The sequence below is a fragment of the Stegodyphus dumicola genome, chromosome X1 (assembly GCF_044657685.1).
Source record: "Stegodyphus dumicola isolate Sdum_Otavi_A_Nest chromosome X1, ASM4465768v1".
In the NCBI taxonomy this organism is placed as follows: domain Eukaryota; kingdom Metazoa; phylum Arthropoda; class Arachnida; order Araneae; family Eresidae; genus Stegodyphus; species Stegodyphus dumicola.
In genome coordinates, this window is record NC_140780.1 from 106,150,187 (window position 1) to 106,176,647 (window position 26,461).

At 34.8% G+C, this 26,461-nt stretch overlaps 1 protein-coding gene across 2 annotated transcripts in view; it reads right to left on the reverse strand.

Annotated features, from left to right (window-relative positions):
• The window catches only part of LOC118188463 (uncharacterized), a 301,229-nt gene that overhangs the window by 270,007 nt on the left and 4,761 nt on the right, over nt 1-26,461 (reverse strand). Inside the window, exon 1 of one of the 2 annotated variants that reach the window (XM_085806954.1) lies at nt 1,776-1,902. The exons of the other annotated variant lie outside the window; for it this stretch is intronic. The gene's annotated coding sequence lies outside the window, so the exon portion shown is untranslated. Of the gene's footprint in view, nt 1-1,775; nt 1,903-26,461 lie in introns of those variants that run through there. 2 annotated transcript variants of the gene reach the window in all.

Below are 26,461 nucleotides of genomic sequence, written 5' to 3' on the forward strand. Positions count from 1 at the left end.
ACGAGCCAGTTTCCCTTAGAAAGTCCTCCACGAAGGCATCCCTCCCCTTAGGCGAGATATCCCTCGAGGCTTTGCCATAATCACACACAACCTTAAGAACGAAAGCTGGATACTCATCAAGTGAGATATTTTCCGAATTGAAATATCTGGCAATCGTTTAATATTAAATAATCAAAAATAGGTAAAATGTGTGGCATTCTATTCCACAATTATAATTTTTGTGTAATAAAGTAACTTAATTTTTGAATACAAGAAAGAAATACATGAATTATATATGGTATTAAAGTATGAAAAAAGTAACTTTATATGAATCATTTTGTCAAGTTTGGTAACTCCATGTAACTACGAAAGTAATATCTTTACTACTCCATGTCAAGTTTGCTAACTACAAAAGTAACATATTTATTTTAAGAAGCATAAGCGTTATTATTGTATAATTGCTTCCGAAAAGAGGAAATAAGGTAATTATGCCATACTGTGTGCCAGTAATATCGCACACTTAATTTCCTAATGAGAAATTAATTTCTCTCCAGTTTTCTATTAGAAAGACATTTCGACAAATTTTCAATATATATACATACTTACGTACACATATGTGCTTCACGGATTTAAATAATCAAAATATAACATACAACTTTATATTTAATCAGAAATCCGGAGGCTACAGACAAGACATTGTTTTGTTTTGATTACTTCGTGTATGTTTTGTTTTGATTACTTCGTGTAATATGTTTCAGAAAAGGACGTGGTCACGACTTTTTCTTCAAAGCATTACATGGATACGGATTAAATTCATTAAATACCCTAAAGCATAATATTAATTCCTTAACTCGTAAGGAATTGAAGTAAATTTAGAACATTTAACATATTTATCTGTCACAAAATATGATTTGCTCGGAAAAATAAATTTTTAAGAATTCTAATGTGGGAGTACGTTATTTTATCTTTCTTGATGTAAATCAAAGACTAATATCCAAAGCTTGATTAAATGAATAAGACATCAAAATTGTTTGTAGTATAACAGTATGAAAGCTTAAGAAATTTACATTTTTTTAACATGAAATCCCGATGATTTTTTAAATAAAGCTCTTAATTTATAAATTTTTTTTGAAATTCCATTAAAAACATTTCGAGATAGAAACAATTATACACACAAGTTTAGGTTATAGCTTCTTCTATTTATATCTATGAAAATTCAACTAAACATATATTTAATATATGTATATAAGCTCTCTTTCATAATACTACTTAAATTGGGACATTTTATACCTCCCTCTAATAAGCAAGATCGATATTCACATCAATGATATGTTTCTAGAATTTAAAATGGAAACTATAGGTTTTCAAATTAAAGCCGTTATCAGGGTTTACTCAAAAAAGCCCAGGCTAAGAGCCCCATATTTTAGAATATACCAAATTCAGCCTATAACTCCTCATAGCCCTATTTTGCGCTCATAAAAACAGGGAAAATGACCATTGAGGACCACCAAAAGGTCTATCACAGATTGCTTTGACTGAGCTCTAGTATTACACGTTGCATATTTTCTTTAGTCATAAAAAGTGAAATTTTTATTAAATCAATCAATCAAATAGAGTCTTTAAAAAATCTAAAAAATGAGAATTTGAAAATCAGAGTCATAAACTTTATCTCCTTGAACTAAATATGCTGAAAATGCTTAAGTATCTCAAACGCATGCAGAAATGTACTTAAAACTAAAATATTTCCTTAGAAACTTCTTAAATTCATTTCTGTTAGGTAAAAACTAATAACTCACCTAAAATTTCTGCAGTGTTTTATTTAATCCTATAAATGACTGAAGTGCTTCTAGCGATCTATAGAAACGCAATAAAGTCGCATCTACCGTCAAATTCGAAATTCATTTTGGATTGTTAAGAATTATCAGACACCTAATCAAAAAACAAAATTCATTCTTTTACTGACATAATAAAAACGATAACTCTAGAAGATAAGTTAAGAGCCGTGTTTGACCTTATCGCTTTCGAGCTTTATTATATCAGTATTGGTTCTAACGACAGCTTAATAGATCATTAATATCAATTCAAATTTTTTAATATTAAACAGTGGTTAAATTCTGACTAAACTCATCACTGATATTAAACCGATGTTTATTTCTAAAGATAGTAAACACACCCTGTTATTTAACATAATTGTTAACATAATCTATGTTAAATCGACATTTCAATAAAGGATAAACACGAAAGCAAAATAATATTGATAAAAGAAATTACTTCGTGGAAATAAATTTATTTTACATTGCTCATTCCTGAACGAATATGTGTTTTAAGAAAACTTCATATTTTATAAATGTTTTATGTATCCCATTATTATTATTTATTAAGATTTTTTGTATTTAAATCGAATTTTCATAACAATAAACTAATAATATAACTTATCCCCTTAATAATGCATAAATTAAATACGTATTATTCAACTCTGATTTTTCTTCAAATAAAAAATAAATTATCAAAGAAAATTATTACAGCGAGAATATGATACAGTAATATAGATTTTGAGATTTTCCTTATGAATCGCCTAATTTTTAACTCTTACATGAATTTATGTGCTGCTAATATCCTTCTCCAACGAAATATAGCTCTGTAGTCAATGTGAAAATTTTATGCGAACATAAAGTAATTTTCTCACGAATACTAATTTTCTGTAACAAGCAGGAAAATATACAGATTTGTAAAATGCTATGTACATTCGATATGACACAAAACAAAGAATATATTTTGTAAGATTTATTTTAAATTAACACATTATTTCTTAAAATCACAAAAACTCCTCTCAACCAACCGTGATTTGAAAGTCGGTTGAACTATCAGCGTTCCCCAGTTTTACCAGTCGGCTACTGTGAGCCACTTCTATGACAGGAAAATGCTGTTAATATACATTCAATTTGGATCTCCGCCAATGATTGCAAGGTTGTGGTCACTAAACAGTTTGAGTCACTCACTAATTGCATGTTTGGTCTTCCCCATGTTTAACATGAATATGAGCCAGATTCCGATAGAATGCTCTCCATGAAATTATCCCTCCCCTTAGGCCTTTGTGTACTTTGCCCTATTCAAATAACCTAACCCGGCCTTGAATTGGAATGCAGTATTCACAGTTATGGTGAATGAAGCATTTTAAGGTATATTTAAAAATTTTCTTGAACTATAGAGAAAATTTCCCGTTATTTGTAACATCTGTTACTGATTGTTTTGCATTTCTAGATATCCACGTTGTATACGGTTATTTCGTCTTTAATAATTCATTCGCGTCATTAGAAAGAAACATTTGTTTGGGTATTACTATTTCTGTTTCAATTATGCATCTATTGCCACATCTTTTTCTACATTTTTCTTTTTTTTTTTTTTTTATATAAGACATGTACTTCTAAGTTGTTGTGCTTTTATTCTCCCCATGTACACAGTCTTCTGTTTTCACTTATGAAAATATCCGAGAATAACACAAACTCGACATCAAAACTCTAAAATGAGAAGGAAGGAAGAGGCGCATGATGTCTTTAGGCAAGCCATGTTACATTCTATGCATGCAAAAAACTAAGTCTGAGATTTTGCCAAAGACAAGGAAAACTGCAGTATGCTGTCCACCACTAAACTAAAACAAAAAATTTCCGTAAAAGGGGTCATAATTTACAGTCACAGTAGCGGAGATATTCTGAGGGATTCGATGCTGAGCTTCCGAGCTAGTGTGACGCTATTTTTTAGTGCTCCCGTTCTGTGAGGATCGACAATTTCACGCGAGCTTCGTGCTCTTGCTTCATCTGTATGCACCGTGATTACTTTTCTGTGTGCCAAATATTGATGAACTGTAGTGATTAAGAGTTTCCATCGGATTATTTTTTGTGAAATACGATGGCGGGAAAAGGTTTTCCCCCCATCAACTTTTGAGGACCTGAAAGATGTTGCGCGTCACCTCGTGGCGGGTTTACCGGAAGGACTTACGAAATTTGCTGCTGAAAAACTGGATTAGGAATGGAATGATATTTTATTGAAAGAATTAATTGACATCAATGACTATGTTAAAATTCAAGATTACCTGAGGATTATTCGTGCCGAGGCTGAAAAAATCGATGGTGCTTTTCATGTGATTCGACCGGACAGGAAGACAAAGGAAGAGGTGCCGCCTTCGCTGCAAGCTGTCCTCAATAATAGGCCAATATGTGAAGCGCTGCTGGTGTTATTCCAAGGTAAGTGTAAAGGTTTTGGTGAATTGCATCCTGATATTGTTAAACTGTTGATATTGTCAACTTATGGCTAAATTGAGTGATGAATGTATTAATAATGCAATTTCTAATGTGAAAGAAAATTCTAGTGTTGGTTGTAATGTTGATAATACCCACAATCAGGCTGAGTTCAATAATGATGATGTTATGATTGTTCAGGATTTTCATACCTCCAATGCTAGTATTTCTGATGTTAATGCACAGGTTTTGACTTCTAAGCCTAAACGGCCGTCTAAAAAATCGAGTGAGCGACCACTAAAACAGAATACTGATTCTGAAGGCTTTACTTCGCCGAAGAAAACGGCCAGACCTTCTAAATTGTTAAAAAATAATGTTGAAATTTCCCTCTGTAACAAGTTTGATAAATTGACCAAAGACATTTCTGACCATACCGATGGTAATATGGATATTGAAAATGTTGTTAATGTTGTTCCCAAAGTTAAGCCCATAAGGGCTAAACCATCCATTAAGTATTCGGACTTTATGAAAAATTTAAAACAAGAAACTGGACTAGAATTTGCGGGCAAAATGTGGGGGGATTTTTTGAAAATCTTCCCCAAAACTGAAAATGACCATAGAGGGATTACTAGATATTTGGATCAATAAAAAATTGACTACTATCTTATTAGTAAGAAATATGACAGACCTATTAAGGTAGTGGCTAGAGGCGTTCCCACAGACTGCCCGGTAGATGATATTGAGAATGAGCTAGTTAGCATGGGTTTCAAAATTAGGAAAATAGCACGGATGCATAAACTAAAAACCAAGGCTCCCATGCCGCTTTTTCAGATACAGTTGGAAAACGTCCCAGATGTTGAAAGAATATACGATATTAAGCATTTCCTTCTGTTTTATGTTGAATTTGTTGAGTACAAAGTTCATGCGAGTATCGTCCAATGCTACAATTGTCAGAATTTCCATCACAATTCGGAAAATTGCAAACTTCAAGCTCGCTGTGTAAAATGTGCCGGAGCGCACAAAACCTCTAACTGTTCTGCCAAAAAGCTTGACGTTGTTAAGTGCTTTAATTGCCAAGAAATAGGACATACTGCGAATTTTAGGGGGTGCCCTAAGTTTCCAAAAATTAGCAAAATAAATACCAATTCCAATGTAAATACTACTGCAAAACCTGTTGCTGTTAATAATGTGCAAGATAAAAACGTGTTATCATATGCAGATGTTGCACAAAATAGAAAACACCCTACCAATTCACGTAACATTGAAAGTAATAATAACAGTACTAGCAACTTCAGCTTAGGCTCCCTGGACGAAGTGTTCAAACTATTTAAGGAAATAAGCAGCTTGTTCAGAGGTCTTTCAGTTACAAAAATCATTCAGAAAATCACTTCTAAACTGCCTGAAATACAGCTACTGAAAATTCAATTGATAAGCTGTTTCTGATATTTAATTTGTTCGAAAAAATTTTTTTGAATAATACTGCTAAGCAAAATGTTAATAATGTGTAAGTGCATTATGTTGTGGCGGGATTATTTGAGACGTCACGTAATAGTCTTTATTGGAATATTTTTATAGGATAATTTTTATATGTTTACCCTTGCTGAGCCTGTTTGTACGCCTGTTATGCAAATTTCTAATAACACATTGTACCTGCAGGCTGTGTTGTGTTGTGGAATTTCCTTTCCTAGTTGTTACCTTTTAACACTTCGTTTCTGTCGTTAGTGTTTTATGGTTATTCTGCTCTATCTTTCAATTATTTGCAATTCACCAAATGCTTACACTGATCCTTGTTGCGCCTAAGTTGTTCTCTTGCAGTTATGTCACCAGCTTTCAGATGCTTGACACTCTCCCCATCGAAAATTACTCACTCACTGCTTATGTTTTTTGGCATTTTATGTATCTTTTACAGAATTCAACCACAACTGACTCGTTTGAAATCTACTTTTAACTTCTGCCTTGTCAACATTAAAAGATACACCATTGAAAAGTATGCCTTGGAAAAGTATGAATGAAGCAACGTACCATGTTGCCAAAAAGCATTTATGTGGCAACTCATGATGTCGCCAAAAAGTATTTAAGTGGCAACTCATGATGTCGCCAAAAAGTATTTAAGTGGCAACTCATGATGTCGCCAAAAAGTATTCATTGTGCAACCAAGGTATGCGTATAGCATTTCCCATTTAAGGTATGCGTATAGCATGCGACCTGGGGTAGGGCCTAAGGATCTCCTTAGAGATTCTTTGGCAGGGCCTTCGACCCAGGCACCCTGGCGCTAGCGCCGTTCCACCGTGAGTTGAGTTGAGTTGAGTCACAGTGTAGAGTCATTAGGATTTTTTGATAGGCAAGAGAGATGAAAAATTAACAACCGCCTTCGCCGGGAATCGAATCACGGACCTCTGGAATACCGGTCCAGCGTGCAGAACCACTACACCACGAAGGACGCTAGGAAAGTGGAAGAAATACCTTACAACAGTAGCAAAAATGCCCGTAGAAGTGAGAACTCGTCTGGGGAAATGCTATACGCACACCTTGGTTGCACAATAAATACTTTTTGGCGACATCATGAGTTGTCACATAAATGTTTTTTGGCAACATGGTACGTTGCTTCATTCATACTTTTCCATGGCTTATCGGTGAGGGGTTGTACCCCCAAAAAATTAACTCGCAATTTATTATGCAGAAATAGATAAATTACGAGTTTAATGGGCAATACAATGACTTTTAAAATAATGTCCTCTCCAACCAGTCGAAAATTCCACACCTACTTCAACATAACCTGTTTCTACTTGGACAATTGAAGATGTACGGATTTCTCGTGAGGAGGCATTTTTCATGTATTTGCTACATAATATAGAGTTTTACTGAAAGAACAAACAAACATATGTTATACAGGATAATGACACACAACTAAATTTTAAAACGATGTTAAAAGACATTCATAATTGGGCTAAAATATTGATATGGCAAATAAACCAACTGAAAAATTAACGGAACCCTTAATTCTAAAAATGTTATGGTCCTTCCTTCATATTGCGGCTTCCATTTCTTAAACGCCAAGCTAGTATCAGGATTACTGCCAAGTTCACGTTTACTTCTCAGGTACATTTCGTGGCTGTAATGTTTCCACAACTGCTTTTAATACGGCATGACAAGCATTTCATGCTCTTAAATATTATTGCTACGTGGCCTCTATAAAATAAGACTTATGATAGCTGTGAAACACGATTCATTGATTTCTGTTACACCATTTAAGTAGAGCTCTATTGTCTTTCAATATTTTGTATATGAACAGTTGTTGCTAGATCAACAAAAGGAAATTTATGTTTTACAGTAAAAGGTCTATAAGCTGCTTTACCAAGTTCCCCTGTTTTATATGCTCATCCTCTGTTTTATATGTTTGAATAAATCGTTTCCTCTTGTACACGGTCGACTATTTTTGCATGAATGTGGTTGCCTCTCTATTTGTCTTAATTTCTGTTTCTTGACGTAACTTATCAAATATCCTGTATTGTCGAAGATTTATGCCAGCTTTGGTTTTTCCCTGCACAAACACATTATCGTTTATATCCACAATTTTTTCAGGGCCACCTATTCACTTAGTTGGTTATCAGATTATATGCAGAGAATACATCTCTCTCACAAACCTTTTCCAGTGAATAACGATATTTTTATATTGGTTCCTTCATCTTAATCGACGTCTAATAAATTGCTACGTTGTTACGAACAATATCCTGAAACCTACAAAGTATTTCTCCCGCCTTCTTCGCGTGCCTTCATGGTGTGGTGGTCTGCACGCTGGGCACGTATTCCAGAGGTCTGCGGTTCGATTCCCGGCGAAGGCGTTGCTAATTTTTCAATTCTTTTACTTCCAAAAGTATACCTAATATCTCTACAAACCATTCAGCCAGTTGTTAAAGCAAATGCTTTTCGTTCATTTGCAGATTTTCAAGTTGCGCGTCTAAATGCTTTCATTGATATGAAGTTTTATTTAATGGCCATTTTTTCACGTTCGAATGTGAAGTTAAAATACGTCTTTCTTGAAAGAAAGATTTAGCAACCATCTTCCTTGCTTCTCAGTAAATTAAAAATTTGAAAATTAAAAAATTAAATAAAATACATTAATATGTGGGATACTGATAGCTCTTCTTGTGAGAGCAGAATTATGAGTAATTACGAATTATTAATAGTTACATAAAAAATATGCTAACATGGTTTACTTGGAGCTCTTCTCATCATAAGTAAGCTGTAAATCATCATTGTTAGACTGACAGATGTTTGCAGATGGTTTACTTTGGCCGTTTATCAAAAGTCTTGGCTCCTTTACAAAACGCGCGCATAGTAATAATGAATTAACAATATTGCATGCTCACTAAAACTTGGTTTTATTTATTGTATAAATAAAACCAAGCTTATAGTAGTTGAGGGTTATCTGCTTAAGAGGAAAGATGTATTTGTGGAGGATTTACTAAAGGAAACTATCTCGTATCCACATCAGAAACACTAACAATGTCAGGTATCCATTCATTTTTAAGCCTAAAATTGATATTAGCTTCCTATGAAGTTAACCTTGGCAGTTTCACAATGACTCATTCATAAATTAAAATGTGAGTGTACTTCACAGGATAAACTTCAAATTTAGTGTGGTTGCAGTATATTTTTCAATAGTTCTATTCAAAATAAGCTTATATATACATTAAAAATTATGAACATGTAAAACTACCAAAACAAAACAAAAAAAAATCTTCCAGTATATCTTCTATTTAAATGCACTACATGATAGTTCTTCCAAAAGCTATTTAAATAATTTTTATTTGAAACAGATATATTTCAAATATACAATAAAATAATAAAAGATGTCACATTTATCATAAACAAGGAGTCTAATTTTAAATTAATTCTTCATTTGAATAATATAGAGAGAATCAAATATTATTTTTTCTAATACAATGTAGAAATTAAAGCTCAAAATGTTACTTATTGAGGAAAAAGTATTGCAAATATTGGCACAATTAATCTAAGACTGAAATCTCATATAATTCTCAGTGATTTAAAATGGACACAAGAGTATGTTGAAAAGCTATACATTCTAAAATGTTAACATTTAAAAAACTGTATTATTTCTAAGAACTTCTCTACTTCAGAAACCCAAATCGTGCAAGGACGTATCTTAAACGGCGTATCATTCATGGACCTTATAAGAAATAGACTAACCCAAACGGGTTTTCTCCCTCGTCTGAGGCGTTGCCGGCTGTCACCTTGATCACATCCGGAGGAGTAGGGACGACTTGCAGAAATTTAACATTGGTTGCCTATTGCAGAGTGTATAATTGTCAACAAAAAGCTGGTTGTAGCGCCTCATTTCACAAATTAGAATTTCTCCATATTTTTATTTTTGAAATCGAGATTGATTTTTTAAAATGTAGCATATTTATCAAGCATAATTAACATTCCAAATAATTATAAAGCTATTGCATGCTTTCAGGACTGAATTTTTTTTAGCTTTTCCTATGCTGTAAGGAAATTTGTAACTACTTCTTTTAGAAAATAATATTTTAAATCTGAACTAATAGAACATTTCAAACAAGCAATTTTCTCTTGCAATATTTATGCTTTTTATTGGTGTAAATAAGTAAAAAATACTAAAATATTTAAAAGCGAATTTTTGAAAGTTTTGTTTAAAATTATAAATTGTGCTGCTTATTTAAAATTATAGATGAGTATTAGAGCACAATTTCTATAAAGGAATTTTATTTCAATTATATTTCATAATACATCATAGTGATAAACACTTTTTTACTCCTTAATAATTTTTATACATTTAATTCTAATACTAAAATTGTATTTAACCGTAGTAATTAATTTCGCTTGTATTTTATAGTGAATATGTTTTTAAATTTATTTTTAGTTCTGCATAAGAGTTTTTTTTATTTACTGTTAATTTAATTTATTAGCCCAAAGGGGCGGTAGCCTAGAAAGGCTGTTAGTTTCGAAGCGGCATTTTGCGCTGTTTTACTATAAATGTCCGTGTCACCGTGAAAATTGTTGTTACCAAATATTATCGCCCTGTATTATATGTAAAGAAGTTAAATAATAAAGAATCTGCATGAATACATGTATGTTTCTCGCACTGTCACAAAAACGACAGTATTTAGAGCCATCAAATTTTGAATAATGTAATCCTCCACCCGAACATAGGCATCTGGATGGCCGAATTTCGAATTTGTTTTAATCTATTTCATATTTTGGAAAACTTTAACGAATTTTTGATTAACACACTCAACGAGTTCAGAGCGAACAATTTTATCTCCAGTGCGAAAATTCTAAAGATATGCTGTTTTCAAATGTATGTGGTTTACGGGCGAAGAACATGATATTCAATAAAGATAGGTAACACACAAAACTTTAAAAAAAGAGTGCTTCTAGATTTTATTTTATCTTTTTTTTTCCTTCATTACGCTCAGAAAATTTTATGCTCCGAATTTTATTAATTATTAAAATAACTAATCCACTTTAATGTTAATAATTTAATGATCATATACTCAAATAAATGTGATTGTTTTCTAATGTTATTATAGTTTGGAAAATCACTGCCTGAAAATGTTCATTAAATTTAAAAAAAAAAAAAAAAAATTATCAGATCTTGTTTAATTTTACCTTATTTATTTCAAAGCATCGCGTACTATCAATCTTATTTAATTTTACTTAATTGTACGCAAAATTAAGTTCATAAATTTTGTGCTTAGAGTTTTTACCGTTTTACCAAAGTAAAGATGTTTGTACAAGAATTACGCGTGAAAAAATTGCGCGAAATGCAGTAAAAAGTGCTTTACTTAGATATAGTAAATCCTATTTGGAAAAAACTGTGGCTTTCATAATCTCATCACTATACAACGTATCACATTTAATAATTAAAAAGAGTTATGTGATATAAACGCCATAGGTTTCAGTGTTAAAGTAAACCAAATAGTCCCTACTCTTTCTTGCCGACATGTCGGTGACGCACGCCCCGCCCACTGGGTTAGTCTCTTATAAGGTCCATGGTATCATTGATATGACATCATCTTAAACATATATTAAATCTCACATGACCTCTCTCTGCGTTTAGAGATTTAGCGCCGAATCATATTCACCAAACGTAAATCAGACAGACAAAAGTAGACCGATGTCTTGTTTTGCACCTGCTAAGTCTTCTTGACTACGGAGTGAAAAATAAAACAGAGGTGCGAAGGAAAGGCAAATAACGTGCAATCTAGTATGAGAGTAAAAACTAATTCGTAGCAAATCAGTGTTTAAATTGCGCCGGAACCCACCGGAGCCCGGTTCCGGTTCTTCTCAGTTTTTGCGATAAATAATAATTGCAGTCGGAGTGCACCACAGCCGTAAATAAAATGAGCTCCCGCACTTCTTTTTATGAAACTGAACCACATTTCAGAAGACAATTCTTGTGCTTTCGTTACATTTTATTTCAACAGTAAGTAACACTTAGAATGCTCTATTTTCCTAGGAAACCATCATGGGCTGAGATGGTTAAGAAAAGAAAACCTCCCCTCACCGACATGATGCTCAGTGTCCGTTTACTTAGGTATGTTTCCTTAAGTGTGCGTGTGTGGGGAGGGAGGAGGGATTTTCAGCTAAAAATGTATTATTTTCCTTTTCGGCTCATCTTCCCCCGACTAAAAGTGGACATCATCAAAATTTGGTTCAGCCTGTAAAAAGCGCAAAAAATGTAAGAGAAATTGTTTGAGAAGGGGTAACGGCCATTGTATCTAGTGTTTTGGTATCGGCGGTTGCAATAAGTTATCCTCAAAGGATTAGAAATTTATGTTCTTAAGTGCACGTCAAGTGACAGGGAGCATAATACAGTGAAATATTGAGATAAACTGTTGAAACACGTTTTATACTATCATCTTTCCTCAGCAACCAAATATGGGGACGAAAAACATCCACTTGAACGAAATCTCACTTTGCTCTCAGCTAGGAGTCGGATTCTTTTTTTTTTTTTTTAATTCCCTCTCCTGACACACATTTCGCATCAAATGTAGAATTACATCACCGGGGGCTTTCTGACCCTGGATCGTGCTCGTTATCGTTCAGAACTTTCCTTTCATACTGTTTCTAGCCTTCTCTGTATATTCTAACAAACACAAAAATAACACAATAATGAAATATAATCATATTTCATTTTTGTGATGATAAAATAACTTTTCCCCGTACGATCTCTTGAAATAGTACATTAAATTGTATATTACATAAAAGGCATTTTTTACTTTCTCACTATTTTTTTTAACATTAGACTAATTCATCCAAATCCGTTACGTCTGTACGTATGAGTCAATGCGCAGTAGTATTACTTTATGTAGTACTACAGCATGTAATATAGTGCAGCTTACCATATACTTTATTGCAGTGGTCTCAAACTGGCGGTCTGCGAATACATTTTAGTTATATACTTGCTGCGAAAATTTCAAAAATTTCGTTATTTTAAGTCCGAGTTTACTTTATTTTTATTATGATTTATATGAACATGAATAACACAGAAATCTATAAAAGAAGCTTATTAGTTTATAGTATGATGATATAAATCTTATTCAATGATCTGAAAGATTTTATTAACTTTTATGCGTACTTGTCAAAAGACAAATAAGCTCAATTACGAAATTTTGCACTAAGAATAATAGTTTTGTTTGGGAATACGTTTATATGTGAGCCTTGTGGATCGTCACAAGTGCTACGGTAGATAACTACTATGAGTTTTAACCTATATTTGAGGTGGCTCATAGGCCGATAGCGTTAATTTTTAAATAAGTGCAAATGCGCCGTAAGAAATTAAAGAATTGCAAGCGAAAAACAAACAGTGTCAGCCAGTGACACTAGATGAATGAAAACTATGTAAAAATGCGATAAACTGAGATGATGAGGCTACCGAGCTGGTGAGATAAAAAAAAAAAAAAAAAAAAAAAAAAAAAAAAAAAAAAAAAACCCTCGGCAGAATTTGGTAAAGGAATAAAAACGCCATCTTAACGCCATCTGAAGTTCAAGGGAGGCGTGAATTGAAATTGGAATGTTACAAAAATTTACTCTGCATCAGGGCCGACCCTAGGCGGTAGGCATGATAAGCAACTGCCTACGGTAGTAAAGTTTAGGAGCTGCAAAACCAAATGAACTACAACAAAAAATATGTTCCGATTGCATAAATCTAGGAAATAAAGGAACAGGAAAATAAATACAACAGGAATTGACAGGCTTCTTTCAATTTCATATTTTGAGATGCACAGCAGACTTTCACCAAAGTGATGACCACAAATTGCTCTTACATTGCCAAACTGCAAATTGTCATCCTAGAGTTGAAGAGCCATTTAAGAGATTTCGCACGAATTTTCAAAATCCAGCTTACTAGACTATCGAATGAATCCACTGCTCCAAGTTTTTCGACGATGACGTTAAAGATGACCGCATAAATCCTTGAAACGCAGAAAAAGGACTTTATGTGCACTACCACTTTGCGCATATTTTGTAAATATGTTTATTTTTACTACTTTTGTACTGTTTGTATCTTCCATCTGTAAATTTTATCAATCAATTTGTTTGCATTTACACAAGATGTATCCTCTAAGCTCCCCTACCCTGTAACTTCTAAGTCAATAATTCATCTTCTCTAAATCGCCCTAGGTGGCACAACAGAAATTTCACTTTTCCCATTTTCTGCCTGGACATTCTAAGTTACTCACCATTTCGAACCAGCCCCATTCCAGCACCGTTTAACGGCAGCGCGTCTTATATAGCTTACTCTCCATACACCGCCATTTGCTTCGGAGTAATTCCAGAGATAGGTTAAAGCACATATTGGCTAAATACTTGTGCACCACTACGATCCATGATCCGCGATTTTTATAGTGGATATTGGTATACGCAACCATGCGACGCAAAGTTAGGAATGCGCGATCGCCGCTGACAGGATTTATCAAGCTTTTTTTTTATGCTCAGCAACGTTACGTCGAATAAACCAAATAATACCATAATCGAATAAACCAAGCCAAACCCTCAGACTGTTGTTCTAAAGAAACACCTACGCAAACTCCTGGGGATGAAAGAACTGGCCTTGACCATTACTTGGAACGAAACCTTTCCTAATTACAATGGTTTTCTAGATAGGGAGATCAGCATCTGATTATGTACTTCTACAGACAGCAATATGTAATGCTTTTTATAGAGGAACCACGTGTTGTCAGTATTTTTTGACAGAGTAAAAGTGTAGGACTTGGAGTATGGAATTCTCTAAGATATGTTTCATTTTTGTTTGCAGACAGACCTTCCAGTTTTTAAACAAAAATTTCTGGAAGTACTGGCTATTTCCTATTAAAATTGGCCCTTTACTGTTTAAGGTCATTAGCTGCCCTTCCAAAGTTTTTGGAATGTTATATTACGTTACGTCACAACACGTTGTTTATTAAATTATTTACAGTGTTTGACACCGGTGAACTTAATATTTGACAGTATAACCACCAATAGCTTTGACTGGAACTGGTTTTCTTTAGTTTAACCTTAACATTTGTTTTTTTTTTTTTTTTTTCACTGTCTCACACTAAGGGTTGACTTCTAGTAACTGCCAATTCATAGGTACAACTATTCTTGGCTTTAAAATTTTAATTTAAAAGAAGTACCTAAATTTACAGCAATATCCCACGCCAGCGATCTTTAGCATGTAGGTCTCTGGCTATCAACAGTATTGACAGGCATCCTATGTACTTCAATATAATTTTAATTTAAAATGCTATCTAAACTTAGTGCACCACTTCCCACTAGTGGTCTATTTGTGTACTACATGTGATTACCAAGCTATAACTTTTTTTAATTGAATATGATATATAAGATAAATAAGATATATAAGAGTTATCTGCTTAATAGAAGGGATATTTTCAGAAATAACTTTCGAAAGAAAACTGCCTTGCATTCACATTACTCATGTGGAAAATCGAGAAAATACTTGTATAGCTAGCTTGTTGGCTAATACTTGAAGCTACGCTAACAACATAAAAATTTAGTAGTTTTCACAGTCAGCCACAGGTGGGTGTCAAGTTGTAGAAAATCAGTGACCAATGCTCTTGATGGTCATCTTTGGATTAATAATCTAACTAAATGTTATTTGCATACAGCTGATAATTTTTATTAACATATGCTGCATTATTTTAACTAATAAAAGATGTTTCTAATGACATATATTGCATGCCAATTTTTAATAAAATATTTGTGAAGATTTTTATTGAAATATGACAGAGCTTACGAGTGTTTCTTGACTAAGAAAAGGGATGCCTTTATGGAGGATTTTCTAAATAAAACTGGCTCATATTGATGTTACACATAGGGAAACCAACCATGTGGCCAGCCTGTTTCTCCGGGTTGCAACCAGGACGATCTATTAACATGCCGCAATCTTAACCGTTCGGCTCCTGGTGGGGCTATTTGTGAAGAAGTTTGACCTGTTTGTTAATAATCTGAGCATAGACAGATTATCATTCTTCAAACGTTTCTGCATTAACTTTTTTGTCAACAGGGTAAACCCCAATAATGAGTGATGAATATGAGTCTATTCAAACCCAAAGTATATGCTATTTGTAAAGAATTTTCTCCTACTGTAGTTTATTTGCTGATGACCTGCACATAAATTGCATGCATTATGTCAAAAAACTTGTATATTGCCCTCAATAGGACTATTTGCAGAAAAGCGGATTCGAGTTTTTAAATTAAAAATTATTTAAGTCCATTTTCTGCAGTAAAAGGAATCTTCATTCTAATCCAGATCTCTTCTTTTATTTTATAAATGTAAAGTTTCCAGGAGTAGAAACCGAGCTATATTTTCCTTGTGTTAAATTTGCAGAAATACCTAAAAACATTACAATTTTATCAAATACTTCCTTAAGATCAGATAAAATTTTCCTGCTCCAAATATATAAAACACTTGTACATTCGAAACACAATTACAGACTGGTAGTTTTTGATCTCTACATGACCTTCTGTATCATTAAGCCTAGATCCTGTTCACCACCAAGCTCTGAGGATTTGAAACATCTAGATACATAACTATGAGGTTTGCTTTTAGCAATCTCTCCAGCTAAGATACAAACAGTTGTCTCTTTGATATTTCAAAATTTGTCACAATCTGATCATCCAGAGCTTAGTAACTAATATCATTCTTGGTATTAAATACATCCATAATGCACTCCAGCGTTTGGATTTTGTGGTCAAAAGATGGCACATATATTAGGCCCGGAACATGAGATCAAAGTAGTAGAGGATCTAGAAATACTCCTCTAACATAATGTACACATGTATTTCATAATTTTATTAAAAATATTCAGCATTTATCTAATGCTGTATTAATGCATTTAGTTTGTCCCACTAAAACCAGCCGATCAATACTTATTTTTATGTTTTGCCCATACCTTGCAAGGTTCACAGGATACACTTCCTGTTTTATAGGTGTAATCTTGGGCATGAAAATGCAAAGTTATGTTTTGAACTGATAAACTTCCACATTCATGAATATCCGACAACACAAAATATTCTGGTTAAATCCTATAAGAAATTATCGAAACTAAATTTTTATCTCTTGTGTTTCTCAGTATAATACATACACACTGGTACAGAACAATGTCTTGTGTCTATAAATAGTTTCTGGTAGTCCTTTTTCTCTCTTTTAATAAAATAACACGAGAAAAATTCATTACCAAGAATGCACTTCAAACTCTCTCTTTTTTTTTTTTCATATTTAGCTGTCCGGTTCTTTGCTTATGTCATTACAGTATTTATTTATGAATGCCTCTTTGAATAAGTCTATTTCTCATTTTCTATAAATGGATATTTTATTCCATATACTTCTGAAAGCTTGATATAAATCACAATGTTTGTCACATTGTTAGTTACTGTTATAATCATAGCCACTTACGTAATTATTCACACTGTAGGAGAAAGAAATTACTTCCCCCAGTTTAGCATTCATGAAATAACCAACACTTAAGTTGCAAGAATCATTGCCAATATATTATGATATAAATAATTTAAGAGATTTATGGATAAATCAGAATTTTAAAATTTTCCAACAAATGAAAAATATTAGGAAATATGACTTCAAATGGTTCCTACAGAGTATTATGAATATGAGTTGTAACTGCACGTTTTCGCCCACTTCATGTACTATAAAATCTCATTAGTTTGGCCAAGCGGATTAATACTGAAAACTCAGATTTTTGATACAGATTAACATAAAGATTTTTTTTTCAGGTATAGAGCATCCAAGACTAGAAATGATATAAAATTAATTTCATAGTTGGAAATATATTCATGCGTATGAAAATAATTGTAACTGATGAAAAATGGAAGAAAACATGGCCTCTGTAAAAGCAATGTTTGTTCTGAAAACATAAATGTTTAAATAATACCTGTATTTTATTTATATGCTATTATTCTTAAATTTAAATAAAGTACAGGTATGCTTATAGTAAATACTCTCTATTTAATGTGTAGATTAATTTAAGGATATTGGAGTTCTCTAAAAAATTCAACTCTGAAAACTTCCGTGTAAATAGGAAACAAAAAAGTATTTCACCAAATAATTACATAATGACAGGAACTCTTTAACTACTATTAAGTAATCATAGACTTATTTTAGAATTAATCACGTAAAGCTACAGGAAATCTAGTTCCCTTGATGTTTTAATATAATAGAAGTCTATCTACGCTTTCTGAATGAAAGAAAACAAGCCCTTTGCAACCTACAAGTTATGCATAAAATTTTTACTGAATGCCTTCTCATTTTGAAAAAATTAATAGTAAAAAATTAAAATAGACTGTAAATTTAAACTTTTAGTATTATTTTTCATAATTAATATAAGGCCAAATATTAAAGATATACCTCAAAATTAGACATTACAAATTCATGTTCCCATATTAATGCATTATAAAATTTTCCACAGCAATATTTTTAATGTGTAGGTGCAAAGGGGGTAATAAATTTTGCTCTCTCAGAGACCAATATATTTGATACACAAATGTTCATATTTTTTGGGACACATTCTGCCAGAAAAAAATTGTAAGAGGTTTGTTTATTTGGAAAAAATATATGCAGTAACATTGGCAAAATGAAAATGTTTTACCATCAAATACTTGCTGTAGGATAAAGCTGAAATTTTTGTATTTCAGGAACGTTTCTTTAGTTGAGAAATAAAAAAAAATATTTATCTTTTAATTAGTAGCAAGGTCACCCATATTCCCTTATTTCTGAATCTTGAAAAATTAAAATAATCCAGTTATTGGTAGCTAGATTTTTTTGTTATTTGAATGTGTGATGATTGCCTTGTGTACGCTTAACTAAAATGATATAGCCGAAGCTCTCAAAATTCTACAGGAGTTGGTCCCTTAAATGCTAACTAAACGGCGAAGCTATCGAGGGTCTGAAATAAGGCCGAGCGAAGTAATAGCTTAGAACAGGGTTTCTTAAACTTTTTTCAATCGCGACCTTGTCTGTATATTTTCAGATACATTGTGTAAAAATATTTGGTAATTGCAAAATTATTATAATAAGTTAAAGAAATATCAAAACTGCTAAAATTTTTGGCGACCTCCTGCTGCAGGTTCTGCGACCCAGAGTTTAAGAAACCCTGGCTTAGAAAGAATATAACCAAAAGACGAACGCGCGCTAGTCAGAATCTCTAACTCTCTAATCAAGTCAGTTGTACTTCGACTTAAGTACTGCTCTTCCTTCATTTGTACTTAACCGAGATTCTAAAAACACCCTCTGGCAGGAAATCTGTAAACTGAAATTAGAAGCGACAGGAAAGTAGCTTTAACTAAAAAGATAACTGTTAAAAACTTAGGGTAAACCTTACAGTAATATTTTAGTACAGCTAAATGTGAGAATTAGCTAAATGTGAGTTAGTTGTGGAGATTTCTTATGAACTATCAAGCAGAAGTATTTACAGAGAAGATAATTCATGCATAGTGCACCAAATTTTGAAGAGACTGATTGCTTGTGTGATGAATATTGTTTTATTATATTATTTTTGTTTTATTATATTTTATAATATTATTATATAATATTACATATTTTACAACAATATTTTAAATAGGCTAGCCAAGACTAGATCGCAAAAAAGGATATAATACCTGTTTGGCACACACAGAATTTGAAGAAATTCTTTATATACCACAAGGCACGTTTTTGTAGAATTTGTGATAGTTATTTAACTATAAATTTTTGAAACCCTTGTACTACCTTGGCACCATTGCTGTAGAAGTACATGCCGGCCGTCTTTCAAAGTATTTACCAGTTACATTCATTGTGGTTGTTATACATGTGTTGCTGATAGTGATAGTTTATTTGAACAATTCTTATAAATATTAAACATTAGTCCTTATAAATATTCATGATTAAAATGACATTTTGTTCTCAGCCCGCGAAGTAATACACTGATAATTCGGTTCAACTTTCGAATCCAGACGAACAGGCCGGCACCATGGGTGTTCTCGTGATTTTCCGCATGTGTAACGTGTATGCAGTATCTTCTGGATGCATATATGAATAAAGCAGACGCACCCCCCACAAAACCGCTGAACACTGGTAGTTTGGTCAAGCTTTCGAATACCAGCGAATGGGCTGCCTGCATGCCTGTTTTCGTGATTTTCCGCATGTGTAACGTTTATAAAGTATCTTGTGGATGCATACGTGAATTAAGCGGGCGCAAAACCGCTGAACACTGGTATTTCGTTCCAACTTTCGAATCCCGGCGAACGGGCTGGCTCCATGCGTGTCATGTATGCAGTATCTTCTGGATGCATACTTAAATAAAGCGAGCGCAGCCCGCGCAAAACTGCTGAACACTGGTAGTTCAGTCCAACTTTCGAATACCTGCGAAAGGGCTGTCTGCATGGGTGTTTTGGTGATTTTACGCATATGTATCGTGTATGCAGTATCTTCTGGATGCATACGAGAATAAAGCGGGTGAAGCCTGCGCAAATCCGCTGAACACTGGTAGTTCGGTCCAACTTTCTTATACCACGAAGGCATCCATCCTTGAGATAGCGGGCTTCAGCTCGCTCAGCTGGCGGGCTTTCCAACTAGTTTTAATTATTAATAGTTGTTTTAAGTTTCATTATTCTAGTATTTTTATTTGTATTGTATATTTTAATCCAGTAAAAAGAGTTTCTAAGTTGTTAAGGCTTTATTTAACTCGTTATTCTTGAGTAGAAAGTGTAACAAAGGCGAGAGACGGTTGCAAGGGAACATCTGGTTTATTGGTTTATGGCCTTTTTACTAACAATGGAGGCAGTACGGGGTTGTGTTGTCGCCTTTTACTAATTGCGTTTGTAACGAAAATTGTCTTGCTTTAGCTTTGTTATAGTTGCAGTTTCGTTTAATTCAAGACAGTGTGGGGGGTGTAAGCTTAGGTAATTATATTCTCGTATAGCTTAGTTTCCGCTTGTTAGTTGGGGGGTCCTCTTTACTTCCCACGTTGAGTGTACAGATGCTTTTTGGACTCCATTGTCCGATTTTCTGGTGTTTGATTCCTCATGGGGATGTAATTTTCTCAGTTTAGATAAAGTAAAATTCTGGCATTGATGTGATTTTAATTTTATGATGTTTTGTAAGCCAATGAAATTTTCGGGGGGCGGAGAGGAGAGTTTACTTCGGTGCTTACACCTTGTTATAATTCATTCTGATTCTGATTTTCGAGCTAAGAGAAAGAAAAAGGAGAAAAGAATGGGGACTTGACCCCTTGGGGGTCTTGCTCTCGCGAGCGACGTGAACCTGCGGGCTGCGATTATGATTGTAGCGGAGTTTGATTTAAGTGAATTTTGAGCAGCCGCGATGTGAGAGAAAGAAAAGATCGAGGAGCGTTTTGCCCTGCTACGGGCTTCCTGAGCAAGAAGGCTTGAGTTGCGTTTTTCCCACTTGCTCTAGCGGATGCATTCTTTTCTGCGAGATGTTTAAAAGTTTTGTGTGAGAGATGCAAGGAACATTTTCCTGCGAGATGTCTAAAGAAACGTGCGCTAGCTGCAAGGAACATTTGACTGATAGCTGATTACTACTTTAGTGCGAGATGTATGAGCGCAAACTTACTACTTTAGTGCGAGATGTATGCGAAGAGCATTTGACTGAGAGCTGATTACTACTTTAGTGCGAAATATCGAGCAACTCTTCACCCGAATCGCAGGTTTATCTCCAAGAGCCTTTTACCGAAATATTCAGCATAAAATGTTGATTCGCCGCTTCGATGATGCAAGTGATCGTGTATATTCAGCTACCTGTTATTGAATTGAAATAAAGATCCTTCTAAATTGGACTACTGCTTCCCATCTAATGGACAGATAAAGCAATTCCTGGCTGTTTGAAGAATTATTAGACTGTAGTTTCCACTCGTGATTTCTAATAATTTTAGACTCTTCCGAAAGGGTTGGGACAGAAGGAAAAATGGGCTTGGCTCATTTCCCTGTGGATTGGACACTAAGGATCCTGCTACTCGGAAAAACTGTCTTCCATCTGTGAGTGAGAAAATTTTAAGATTATTTTCTCTCTTTTCTTATTCCCAATGCCGTGGTGGAACAGTTAATAATAATTTATCTACATTGTCGTTAATTATATAAATTAAATATAGCTAGTTAGTAACATTGAGAAGTGATTTATAATTTAAGGCCAGTTTTAGAAGGATTAGAATTTGTTTCACCTACTGAGTTTGTAAGTCAGAAAATGTTAGTTTCTAATTAATGAGAACCATTTATTTGGAGAATTAAAATATGTTGTACCTTAATTTGTAAAAAAAAAAAAAAAAAAAAAAAAAAAAAAAAAAAAAAAAAAAAACGTTTTTATTATTGAAAGCTGTAATTTTGTGTGACATTATGTGTTACTTTTCATAGTAAAGTATGTGGTAGGATTACTGATCAGTTACCCAAGTATTTACTAATAATATTATTACATTCAAGAATTTAATAAATGTGTTTGATTTAGAATTTTAATTGCACTTGTTTATTTTGTGTGTTAACTTACTTTGTTCTGTCATGTCACTCCATTTGTTTGAGCCAGTAGGCTTTTAAGAAACATGAAGCTTTAATTGAATTTGGATTATTGATTTTCCTTTTGCATAGGTTACTCACAACGCGAACCTAAAATTTAATTTGTACTACCACCATACGATTGCTCGATATGATATATGATATATTCTTATGATTTTGATTTTGATTTTTTTTTTTTTTTTTTGAGTTCTTGTCCGGCACTATGAGTCAGTTTAAGTTCAAAGTTATAAAAGTATAAAAAAAAAAAAAACCTAAATTTTTCAGATATTCAATAACTAAATTTTAATTATTTAACACTGAAAATTGTTAAATAGCAAATTATATTATAGATTGGTTTGTTGATTATGCTATGTCTATTAAGATATAATTTATGTCTTTTAAGACAATTTTTTTTCCTGCATGCTTATATATCTTTAGCAATATACCATTGCAAGCAAGCATCTTGCTTTCTAATAATCATTTTAACTAAAACTAATTCTATCGATGCATACCTGAGAATTTGGAACTTTGCGGTTATACTGGCTTTCAGCAGGAAATTAAAGTCCTGCTCTTGCCAGTTCCTGATGTGATCCCATGTGGGGCCTGACAGAGTAGAAACCTGAAAGAAATTTTCTCTCGTGGAGGTAGAAGTGTGCTGGAGAGAGAAAAGGAGAAAAAGAAGCACTTTGCTCCTGTACTGCTACATCTTGGATGGAATCCGCCAAGCAGGAGCCGGAGAAAGAAACTTCGGATGACCTGTGTAGGATAGCCCGAATACTAACTGTTCATTCGTCGGAGCCAGTCACGTGGGAGGTCACCCTCCCAGAAACTGACCCCGATTGATGCTGCTTGAAAACCAGAAAACTGGAACTTAGAATTCTGAACTCAAGAGGTGGGCGGCAAATGGGCGGAGGTTTTTGTCTTCAGCCAGGATTTCGTAGATAAGAATGTCCGTGAAATTAGCGGGATTCACATTGATAATATTATTAAAAAAGTTGTTGTTTATTCTGCTGAGGTAGTCCTGAATAGTATCTATTTTCAAGTCGGAGTGGAGAGTCCTATTCCGAACATAGTAAGGAGCTTTTGTGATGATTCTTAGCACCTTATTTTGAAGCACTTGGAGTTTGCTAATTTCGTTTGCTTTGTAGTTTGCCCAGGCTGGGGAAGCATACGTGAGAATGGGTCGGATGACAGTTTCATAAATCCTCTTTTTCAGTCTGAGGGTGAGGTTTTCATTCTTTAGGAGAGGAAAAAGCCTGAAAATGATCCCGTGTGCTTTTCCGCTTACTCTAAGCATATGATCCTTCCAATTGTAGTTCTTGTTAAGGGTAACTCCCAGGTAATTAGCTTTATCAACTGTAGGGATGATTTTGCCAAAAAGTTTAACCTCAGTTCTGACCCGTTTCCTCTGTCTGCGATTTCGAATGAGTAGAATCTTGGACTTTTCTGGCTGAATGCACGTTTTCCAGCGACTGCACCACCCCTCAATACCAGGGATTTTCGCCTGAATTCTTGACAAGGCATACTCTGGGTTTAGAGACTTGGTGGCTATCGCTGTATCATCAGCGTAGCTGGCTGCGAGAACATTTGTATCCTCGGAAAAGCAAGGGAAATCGTTGGTATAGATGATGTAAAAAAGCGGGCCTAAAATTGATCCTTGAGGAATACCTGCGTAAATATTTTTGACACATAAAGTTGCATTTCCAACTCCAACGGTGCAAGTTCTATTTTCAAGGAAGGACTTGATAATGAGTATCAGATTTCTGGGGAAACCGAGATGAATTAGCTTATAGATTAGCCCTGGATGCCAGACGCGGTCAAAAGCCTTTGCCACGTCTAGCATCAGGATAGCAACACTCATTCTGTTGTGCATAGCCGCGCCGATGAACTCCGTGAGCCTGACTAACTGCGTTGTGGTCGAAAGTCCTTTCCGGAAACCGTGCTGGTGATCAACGAGAAAGTCCAAGTTTTCTTGCATTCTGAGATAAATAATGCGTTCCAGAATCTTGCTTATGGAGGACAGCAGGCTGATGGGTCTAAAGTTTGCCGGGTAATCCTGTGTTTTCCCTGGCTTAGGAATCATCAGGATGCTTGCTTGCTTCCAGAAAAGCGGGAAATAATTTTGATACAAACATGCATTGAGAATGCCTGTTAATTTGCATACGGTCTTAAAAGGCATGTTTCTCAGCATCTGGTTCGTGATCTTGTCCTTTCCTGGAGCTTTCTTTAATTTAAGTCCCTTAATAATGTTCTGCACTTCGTGCGGCGTGGTTAGTTTGATAGAAGGTTCCGTAGAAGGGGAGTGCAGCCATTGATCGTTAAGGTAATGAACTTGAATGTCCGAACTATGATCTGAGGGGAAGGAATTTGGAATGAACTGTTTAGAAAGGTGTTCCGCAAAAAGTTCCGCTTTGTCTTGATCGGAGTAAGCAAATCCGTTATCGCATTTAAGCGGTTTTCTGGCAGAGCAGGGGCGTTTTAGTGTCCTTGTATGGCGCCAGGTTCGTTGTTGATCTTTTCCATCTTATCCTGCCATAAGCTAGAACGATGGTCCTGAATCTTTTGCTTGATTTTCCTATTAAGCCTGTTAATTTGAGTTTTGATAGCAGGATCCCAGGTGAGATTAAATTCCTTTCGGAGATGATTTCGAAAGCAGATTATTTCGCGAATATTGGCAGGAAGCGTGTGCTCATGTCTGACACGGTCAACCTCAGTCGTAGCTAGGGACTTAGCAGAATGCAGGTACGAAGTAAAGTCTGTTATAGCACGTTCAATATCCGAAGTGCTTTGTAACGAGTCACAATTAAAATCAGTGGTCATCAAAGTATTATGATAAAGATTCCAATCAGTATGCTTAATTGGCGGTAGGTTCTTAGCATTTTCCACTCCAAGGTAAGCAAGCACAGGTACATGATCAGAAGACATGTCACATGTTACCGTAATAGCCATAGGAATATTGAACGTCGTAATAAAAATATCCAGAATGTCAGGCCGATGGTTGAGTATATTTGGCCTATAGGTAGGCTCATCCGGCACATGCAGAAAGACAGGGTAATTACACACAAAATCATGCACTATGCGTCCATTATAATTCGAGTTGCGGCATCCCCAGTCGAGATGCTTGGCGTTTAAATCGCCACCTAGAAAGGTGGGGGAGTCTGAGTTAATAAGTCTATCCAGAATTTCAGCACTGAGCTTGTTCCCAGGGCGGTTATACACCGCACAGAAAGTGACATCCCCAATGTTGGGTAGATTCACCATCACTTTAACACTTTCCATTCCATCACAATTTTCTGCACTTTTCAGATATGAATCAAATGTGTTTTTAACATAAATGAGCACTCCGCCACCACGGTGGTGGAGTCTGTCACTACGGTAGCTGAAATAATTGGCTATCCTTAAGGAGTGCGAAGGGTTAGCATGGGTTTCTGTAATTAAGCAGATGTCTACGTCATTTTGCTGGATGAATTCATGAAGTTCCGGTATCTTGGAGGTAACGTTCTGCGCGTTCCAGAGCAGGATCTTAACAGGAAAACTTTGCCGGGAGGTGGGATTATCCATGGTTGGGGGAAGCTGGCCTGACTATGTCCTCTATCATAGAGGCGGTAGGAATTGCCTTCGCTACATCAGCAAACATAGAGATGGCTGTTGTGAGCTTTTGAATTACCGCATTAGCTTCGTCGAGCTTTGCTTGAAGCTCACTGAGTTGTGAGAAGGTTGCTTGTGGCGCCATCTGTGGGGGAGTAGCATTACTATTGTTGACTACTCTATCTGCATATGATATGCCTTTTTGCACAAAGGATGAGCGAGGCTTGGGGTAGAACGAACAACCTTTAAAACTGGCAGTATGAGGAAGTCCGCAATGACAGCACTTTGGTGGCACATCCTTGGGTTTGGTGCAGTCACGAGACTCATGCCCCTGACCACATTTGACACACCGTGGTGCGTGACGGCATTGACTTTGAGCGTGGTAAAAGTCTTGGCATCGGAAGCACTGCGTGATACCGCGCCTACCTCTGTATCTTTCAACTGTTATCTTTAGCCTCATAAGATACTTTAGATTATTAAAAATGTCTTTGGTTTTCTCATTCCTTTCTAGCAAGATCAGGAATAGAGGCATGGGGGCAATTTCAGGACCTTTTCGGCGAGACATTTGTACAACCTTTTTAACAGCGTATCCTTCTGCAATGAGAGCATCTTGGATA